The sequence below is a fragment of the Macrobrachium rosenbergii genome, chromosome 41 (genome assembly GCF_040412425.1).
Source record: "Macrobrachium rosenbergii isolate ZJJX-2024 chromosome 41, ASM4041242v1, whole genome shotgun sequence".
In the NCBI taxonomy this organism is placed as follows: Eukaryota; Metazoa; Arthropoda; class Malacostraca; order Decapoda; family Palaemonidae; genus Macrobrachium; species Macrobrachium rosenbergii.
This window is the reverse complement of record NC_089781.1, coordinates 19,927,881-19,937,880: the sequence shown is the minus strand read 5'-3', so window position 1 is coordinate 19,937,880 and position 10,000 is coordinate 19,927,881. Positions and strand designations below refer to the sequence as shown.

Here is a 10,000-nt window from a genome sequence, read left to right as displayed (position 1 = left end):
ATACTAGGGAATATTATCCTTTCTAATATTTAACTACTACTACTACTACTACTACTACTACTACTACTACTACTACTACTACTGCTGCTGCTTCTGCTGCTGCTGCTGCTGCTGCTGCTTCTGCTGCTTCAAATATTGATAATTACAGTACAACAAATGCTTCACTAATTTGTGGTTTTGCTGCCGTGTGACTTGGCAACATTTGCTCTTTTTAATATTTGATTGATATTACTACTGCTATTTCTACTACTACTACTACTACTAATAATAATAATATTTCTGCTGCAAATAATGATAATGGCAGTAAAACAGATACTTTCTTAATTTGCGGCTTGACTGACAGTTCAATCTGAGAACGTTAAACGTTTCGCAGAACTCAAATCAGGACGAATGCCTTTTCTTATATGTCAAGGCGACCATTTTCGTCAGATAGTCATTATTCCGGACAGCTATTTTCGAAGTGTCATTCATCCATTCGCTAACACTTGTCCAGAATATTCAGGAAAGAAAAAATGTAACGAACTGACATTTTTTAGTTTTTCGTAAAAGAAAACTATCATACCTGCTTTGTCTGTCCGTCCGCACTTTTCCTGTCTGCCCTTAGATCTTAAAAACTACTGAGGCTAGAGGGCAGCAAATTGGTACGTTGATCGTCCACCCTCCAATCATCAAACATTCCAAATTGCAGCCCTCTAGCCTCAGTAGTTTTTATTTTACTTAAGATTAAAGTTAGATGTAATCATGCGTCTGGCACCGCTATAGTACCAACAACACATGCCACCACCGGGCCGTGGCTGAAAGGTTTCATGAGCCCAGCTGAGGGTTTCATGGGTCGTGGTTGAGAGTTTTATACAACATTATACGCGGCACAGAAAACTCGATTACTTGTTTTATTTTTAACTTCAGTGACCAATGGAGTTTCTGTTCATATATCTAATGACATACGAAACTTTATGAACGTGAATTTGCTTGAATCTGGTTAATCATGTTTTATTCTTCCCAAAAAAATTGTAAAACTAAATGATAAACACTGAAACTTATGGTAGGATCCATAATTATACATAAATGATTATTACAAAATTAAAATAAAAGACTCCATTTATCCTTCACACTATGTATGGAACAAACACGGTCATAATAATGTATATTCCTTTCATTTAATCGATTTCTACCTTATCCTCTTCTTCATTAAATGTACGCCATGCCCTATCCGAAAACAATCAAACAACGGTTTTATACTTTCATCTTTATCAATTTTCGGGAAAAAATATCTGGCAATAACAATTAAAAACAAGTAAAAAATGCGCCGAAGTTTCTTTGGCGCAATCGAGTTTTCTCTACAGCGTATGAAACTCTCAGCCATTGCCCACGAAACTCTCAGCTGTGGCCCATGAAACTTTCAGCCACGGCTCGGCGGTGGCCTGTGTTGTTGGTACCTATAGCGGCGCCGGACGTACGATCATGGCTAACTTTAACTTTCAATAAAATAAAAACTGCTGAGGCTAGAGGGCTGCAGTTTGGTATGTTTGATGATTGGAGGGTGGATGATCAACATACCAATTTGCAGCCTTCTAGCCTCAGTAGTTTCTAAGATCTGAGGGCGTACAGAAAAAGTGCGGGCAGAAAAAAAAGTGTGGACGGACGGACGGACAAATAGCCACCTCAACAGTTTTCTTTTACAGAAAACTAAAGAGAACAATTCAGAAAGAGTCAGATTTTAAATCACTGCAGAATTCTTCCAGCTATTTCCTCGTCTCTGGCAAATGCATATTCGTACCTGAAACGGCGAGATCCGACAGACTAATTAGCAATACCTCTCAAAGGGTCGATGCGCCCATTGTATTGTAAGTCATTCTCAACCATGTCGGCTGGAGCACGTGGGTGTGTCACGCTGGTATAGGATATTAGTCGACTCCCATGGTAAAGCACTATCATATCCTGGGAGCTGTTGTCTTAATTTCTTCTTCTTTTTCTTCTACTTATTATTATTATTATTATTATTATTTTTATTATTATTATTATTATTATTATTATTATTATTATCATCATCATCTGCAATTCTCATACCATACGTATTTCGGCAGCAAATAATGAAAATAACGAAGATAAAAGTGAAATTAAAGAACAGTAGTAATAATAATAATAATAATAATAATAATAATAATAATAATAAATAATAATATTATTATTATTATTATTATTATTATTATTATTATTATTATTATTATTATTATTATTATTATTGGAGAAACAAATCCACAGTTGTGTATTGGTACAAATATATTTAGAAATAAATCTCAACAGAGAGAATAGAAATTTTATTATTATTATTAATCTATTATTATTCACCTTTTCAAGACTGAAAAGGAGAATAGAAATTATTATTATTATTATTATTATTATTATTATTATTATTATTATTATTATTATTATTATTATTATTATTATTATTATTATTATTATTATTATTATTACTGGAGAAACAAATCCACAGTCGTGTATTGGTACAAATACATTTAGAAATAAATCTCAACAGAGAGCTTTCGGGAATCTATTCGATTCCCCTTTTCAAGACTGAAAAGGGGAATAGAATGCATAGATGCGTCCTAGTACAAATGCTTGAGAAGGGGAATCGAACAGATTCCCGAAGGCTCTCTGTTTAGATTTACTTCTAAATTTATTTGTACTAAAACTCAACTGTGGATTTGTTTCTCCATTGCAAGACTCATCCTACTGAGTATTTTTTATATATTGTTATTGTTGTTTTTAATTCCCACACTGTATGTATTGCGGTAGCCAGTAGTGAAAATAACGAAGATAAAATTGTAATTAAAACTGTTTCATTATTATTATTATTATTATTATTATTATTATTATTATTATTATTATTCAGAAGATGAACCCCATTCACATGGAGCAGGCCCACAGGGGACAATGACTTGAAACTCAGGCTTCCAAAGATTATTATTATTATTATTATTATTATTATTATTATTATTATTATTATTATTATTATTATTATTATTCAGAAGATGAACCCTATTCACACGGAACAGGCCCACAGGGGCCATTTACTTGAAATTCAGGCTTTCAAGAATATTATTATTATTATTACTAATATTATTATTATCATCATCATTATTATTCAAATGATGAACCCTATTCACATGGAAGAGGTCCACAGGAGCCACTGACTTGAAATTCAGGCTTCCAAAGATTATTATTATTATTATTATTATTATTATTATTATTATTATTATTATTATTATTATTATTATTATTATTATTATTCAGAAGATGAACCCTATTCACCTGGAACAGGCCCATAGGGGCCATTAACTTGAAATTCAGGCTTCCAAAGAACATTATTATTATTATTATTATTATTATTATTATTATTATTATTATTATTATTATTATTATTATTCAAAAGATGAACCCTATTCATATGGAACAAGCCCACAGGGGCCACTGACTTGAAATTCAGGCTTCCAAAGATTATTATTATTATTATTATTATTATTATTATTATTATTATTATTATTATTATTATTATTATTATTATTATTGTTGTTGTTGTTGTTGTTATTATTGCTGTTGTTGTTGTTATTGGTGTTGTTGTTGTTGTTATTCAGAAGATGAACCCTATTCACATGGAACGGGCCAACAGGGGCCATTGACTTGAAATTCAGGCTTCCAAAGGATGGTATCTCATGATCTTAAGCTTTTCCTCGGATTTACAAAGGTACAGACATTATTCTTTAACATTAAGACGTTTCCATTATATAAATATATACATGTTTGGATTAATTCAGATAAAGAGATAATTCGATTTATTCACTCGTCTGTTAGCCTCAGCTAAAGCAAAAATATTTACTTATTAAAATTCTAAATGCTTTGGTATGTCTAATGAACGTTTGGATATCAAGAACAGTTTATGGTAAGTCCGAGTCCAGGAGTCCATGCCAGGTCTCGTATTAACTTCAGTGCTTTATATTTACTTACGGACCACCAATGAGCAAGGGACGTACTTTATCTAAACCAACCAACGAACCAAAATTCGGAATCGCAGTAACCATAATATGCCCAGAGGAACCTTTGGAAATCTCTCCCTACTTCTGTGTCCCCTGGCATATTTACGTTTGCTTCTAGCCCGGTTACGAAAAAAATTATATCCTCTTTCAAAATGTCCTTAACTTTAAAAAAAAGGATTGTACAGGAAACATTTTCATTTTGAATAACGAATGAATGTGCTCGAAAACATTCAACTTTCATGTACGAGTAAGTCCAGGAAACTCAATAATACACCCAAAAAATATGGAGGCATTTTTGTTCAGATCCCGAGAGCTAAACCCGAGGCTTTTAAATCACCGCAGAATTCTTTTGCAAGCGCTCCATTGTCTTCGAACCTCGTGGTTGTTCTTTACAAGCAGCGGAACACAACCCTAATTAGAGACGAAGATCAAAGGCTCCCGAAACGCGTTTTGCGATGTTTCCGATTTTGGAATCTATTCCCCAGCGAGCGTTGGGTGATTTTCCTTTAGAGGAGGTAACGTGAAATTGTACGTTGTTTATCCTTAAAGGTTTTCTCTTTTCTTTCATTCTTTGCAGTTTTAGTCTGGGTGAACTGTGACAAAAACTGTCTTTTTGAGATTACTAGTCTTGTCTGGTTGCGAATGGCAAAATTCCTCAGTGTGCTGACGGTTGGGTTGGAAGAGGGACGGTTACAGTTATTCGATTCAATCCTGCTGGTACACCCGAGTTGCCAGCATACCATAAGCAGTAATGGATTAATTCTCCCAGTTTTACTCATCATAATTATCATTGATATGATCGTCATCACTGCTACCATTAACACAAGTACTCAAGGGAAAAATAAAAGTAAGGTTTCCAGAATGAATTCGTGAAAATAAACTGATAATGTAATCTTTTAAAAATAAATTTAAGCTGGTCCAAACTTTAGTGATCCAAATATTTTTGTCAGTAATGATTTAAATCATTCCTGCCGAGTATCATAACGATATGAGTTTAGTCATCTCGTCATTCTTAATATAGTCTTTTTTTTTATTTTCTTCCTACTAACTAATCGACCAATATTTACAAAGGCATCCGAGTGTGAAGAGTGAATTTCCAATATTCGTATAATCTTCGCATTGCTACGGGGTAAGCTTCAACTACATTTATCGTACGATAAAGTTCAGTACCTTTAAACATTATATATATATATATATATATATATATATATATATATATATATATATATATATATATATATATATATATATATATATATATATATTATATATATATATTTCAAGGAGAATTCACCCTTGTTTGAATACTTCATTTAAAGATTCTCAAGCATGTTTCCGGTTCCCAAATATCCAGTTTATCATTAAAAATAATAATAGGTCGTAATTGATATAAAAACAAACTAACTGGATCATTTCAATCAAATTTCATTCAGGATATTTCCAGATTCATTTTATCATGAATAACAAGTCCACGAAAATAACATGTTTTTTTTTTAAGTCTTCAGGAACGTTCAATGCCTCACACGGTTAAAGCATAAAGCCATATTTTAGCGAAACCTGGCGAGAATTACACGCCAAAATTTCCCCCGGTCCTGGGGCAAAATGACTCTCATTTCGGCTGTCGTTCCAACCTTGTCGGGGGGAGGGGGTGCGGTGGGAGAAAAGTCGCTTTCTCGAAAGTGTTAAGGGACGAGAAGAAAGTGGTAGTTCCAGCGGCCATGATTACGGAACTCAGTCAAGCGTTGAAATCCCTTCTCTCTTCTTATTTTATTTTTTATTTTTTTATTATTTTCTATTTTTCATTCCAGGCACAATTCCGGCGAGGACGAAAAGATTCCGGAAGATCATTACGTGTTGATAAATATAATGGCGTCCCCTTTGGACCCGGGGGGTTGAGGGCTGGTATGCATTGTTGGAGGTTGTTGCAATGTCGCAATTTGCAACTGTCAAATGCTCTCGCGGGATTTGTGCCAAAAATCCGGTCCTGAATGAGATAACGACGCGAGGTGCGAACCTGTCATTAATCTGTCGTAAACGTGTATCCGATTTTGCTTCGTTAGCTCCAGGTTATAACGTAACACTTTTACAGTGAACTCAAGTGATATTTTTCAACTCATATCACTCAATCCGTGTTGATTTCTTCGGGGTAAGGATGGAAGTCATTCTTGGTCGTTCTGAAATTTTCATTCGTCGCTTTATGTCACCTTCCGACACTGACGCTTTTCAGCTCTGCGATGAAAATATCAATACCTTTCGTACCCAAAGCCGAGAGATGATTTTAAATAATTATCTTTTTATTTAGGAATTAATTGTCAAATTCGAAAATGACGGAAATAAAAGATTTCTTCTTGCGAGTTTTGGAGGTTTTTTCATAAACTCTACCGGTCTTACACTCCATCATTGGGTTTTATATGTATCTTAACCCATGCCGTTGCACGAGTATTTCCTACTTGTTTTATCAAAGGCTGTTTGAATAGATCCACTTACGTCAATTTTGTCTCCTTCTTCTGGTAACCTCACGTAACATAACGCCAAAATCTTGCTGTAAAACTCCAGGTTGAATGCCATAAACTTCAATGAACGTACAAGTACTCGTAAAGTGTCACTTTATTGCTCTATCCATTATCCTTCCTGGAATGATTATCCCATCCTTTTTTCAGTCTCCTCCTTCTGATAATCTCCGTTATGTAACGCCAATATCTTGATGTAAAACTTAAGGTTAAATGATGTAAAACTTAAGGTCAAATGCCTTCAAGTTCAAAAAAGCATAAAAACTCTCTAGATGTCATTTCTAGCTAAATCTTGAATTAACCATTCCTTTTAATTCCTTCATAGTACTGGAATGATTATTATCCCTTCCTTTATTCAGTTCTTCCTTCATGAATCTCCTCTATTTATAGAAGTACAGAGACGCCGAGAGCGCAATTTCCAGCGCGTAGGAACAAAAGAAAAAATGCGCCGACTTCCCACCCCTTCGACTTTTTCCCGCATTTCTTATTCCACCGAAGTCGCTTTTATCTGCTTGGCCCAGTAATACCGGGTCTTTCCAGGAACCAGACAGGCTGGAAAACAACCTTAATTAAAAACCAGCTTTCATGGACCTGATGGGATTACTGTAATGCCCTGATATTGCGTGTTAACTGGTTAATTTTTTTGGGGGGGGTGCTTTCTAAAACATAAAATTTGACCTAATGCATTCCCTTTATGGCTTTCGCAATAAATGAATGTATGAATGCATGTGTGGAATGGAATGGAATACAAAATTTAGGCCAAAAGCCAAGCACTGGGACTTATGAGGTCATTCAGCACTGAAAGGGAAATTGAGTAAGAAAGGTTAAAAAAAAAAGATGGAAAAAGAGAATATGAACGGAAGTAAAGTAAAAGAAATTAAAGTGGTTGCAGCTAGGTGCCGAAGGGACGCAGCAAACAACCTCAAGTAATGCCTGCAGTGCACCGCATGAGGTGAACTAACGTGAATTTTAACGTAAGTGTGTTTGTGTACAATAGAGAGAGAGAGAGAGAGAGAGAGAGAAATTTGGAAGCTCTAACCACCCATAAAAAACACACGCATGCACACACAACAGGCTTTTTTCTTTAAGGAAAAACACCGTCCCTCCTGTATGGAAACACATAGGCAGAACGACGAAGAAAAAATGAATTATGATCCAGATAAAATGAAACATGAACACATGATGTGAATCAAATAAAAAAAAAGGCAGATAAGAGATAAAGAAAAAAAAACAATGAACAAAAATTAGCAAAAGTTTTTCGTCTAATTTTCAAAGAAACAAGATGAACGAACTGAATTCAGCCAGTTTAGTCTGAAAAAATAAAAGAAAAACAGAATTATCCTGCCCTTGCAATGCAATTCGTCAAATTCCATTGTGATGTTTGCATAAACGCATTACCGAGAAAAATTGCGCCAAATTGCGGAAAATGTGAAAATGCAAATCATTAAAATTATTTGGCGCTTTCTACCTCACCTGAAACCATTTGCTTTCTTTCTGTTATCGTTCTGACTTTCCTTATCATCCTGAATCTTTATTCGCTAAGGATTTATTATCTATTTTCTTTCCGTTTGTCGGGAGTGCAAATAAATATTCAACAAACAGCGGAAATAATATCTGCCCCAATAGGACGCCAAGAAAGGTGACATCACGTGACTTCATCGCCACAACTGCTACTAATATTTATGATGAGAAAAATATCAGTCATTTTTATGTATGGCCATCTTATATAACGTCCTTACTACTGCAGCTACTACTGCTACTGCTAATTAATAATAATAATAATAATAATAATAATAATAATAATAATAATAATATCCGGTGGTTTAGTGATGTGTAGGAGGTAGTTCTCGTTGAATGTCGACTAGTTTCGCCCTCCTCGTTAGGGCACCCTGTCCTAATGATGCCTCTAACGAGGAGGGCGAAACTAGTCGACATTCAACGAAATAATAATAATAATAATAATAATAATAATAATAATAATAATAATAATAATAATAATAATCTCTTTTATTTGTGGAGTTTCCTTGTACTGTAATAAAAGTTATTACGGTAAGAGGACGCTACATAAATAAAAGCGATTATCATTATTATTATTATTATTATTATTATTATTATTATTATTATTATTATTATTATTATTATTATTATTATTATTATTATTAATCAGCAGCAGCAGTATTAGTAAGGACGTTATATAAAATGGACATATATAAAAATGATTGATATTTTTCTCATTATAAATATTAATAGCAGTTGTGGCGATGTAGTCACGCGATGTCAATTATCAAAATTTTGTTACTGAACGATACATTATTACCTGCTTATTAAAGGCGAATTTGAAAACAGAAAAAAAAATAAACGAAACATCTACATCAATTTAAATCCCGATGGAATCGATTCGATCCCTTTTCACGCATGACTTGTAATACCATATTAAACCTTCAAAGATTTCATAAAAAAAAAAAAAGAAATGTCATGAAAACCTGACTTCGTACTCTCAGACAGCATTTTTGTTCTTCATTCGAACCTAATTAGCGTATTTTTTTTCCTGAAAATCCATTCAGTCGATTCTGTGTTCCGGAAATGGGGATTTCAAACGCAAAATGGGCAGAGTAAAATGAAAACGGACATTTTTCATGCTTCGTATGGCGTACTAATGAATATTTCATTTTTGTGATATGCTAATGTAATGTTATGAGCGCGTGCGCCCTTGCGTGCACGCACAGACGCACACACACACACACACACTGGTATGCTAGGCAGTAACCCTGCCCAGATAGAAGCTTTAGGCGCAGTGGTACTTAGGTTCACTTGACAAGCGACCTTGCTTTTCATTTGAAAGACCTGGGTTCGATCTCGATGTGAGTTTTATGTTATATATATATATATATATATATATATATATATATATATATATATATATATATATATATGTGTGTGTGTGTGTGTGTGTGTGTGTGTGTGTGTGTGTGTGTGAATGTACGTATATATATATATATATATATATATATATATATATATATATATATATATATATATATATATATATATATATATATATATATATATATATATATATATATATATATATATATATATATATATATATATATATATATATATATATATATATATATATATATACTGTACATATATATATATATATATATATATATATATATATATGTATGTGTGTGTATATATATATATATATATGTGTGTGTGTGTGTACTGTGTAGTGTAATGATGTAAATGAATACTGAATATCATATTAAAATAATACAATCTTTATCGAATTTCTCATACCAGACTAAAGTGAGAAACAAACTTAGAATTCTCTTTAATTTTGACTGAACATCACAAACCCCCAACGTAACATTCAGTTAGTGATAAAAATGCACTTTTATTTATGCACTTCCTTAGCTATTTGTCAAAAATAAAACCGAATTTGCAAGT

The 10,000-nt window shown here is 33.3% G+C and overlaps 1 protein-coding gene across 1 annotated transcript in view; it reads right to left on the bottom strand.

Moving 5' to 3' along the window:
• The window catches only part of LOC136827048 (uncharacterized), a 40,316-nt gene that overhangs the window by 1,144 nt on the left and 29,172 nt on the right, over positions 1-10,000 (bottom strand). The window lies entirely within an intron of this gene.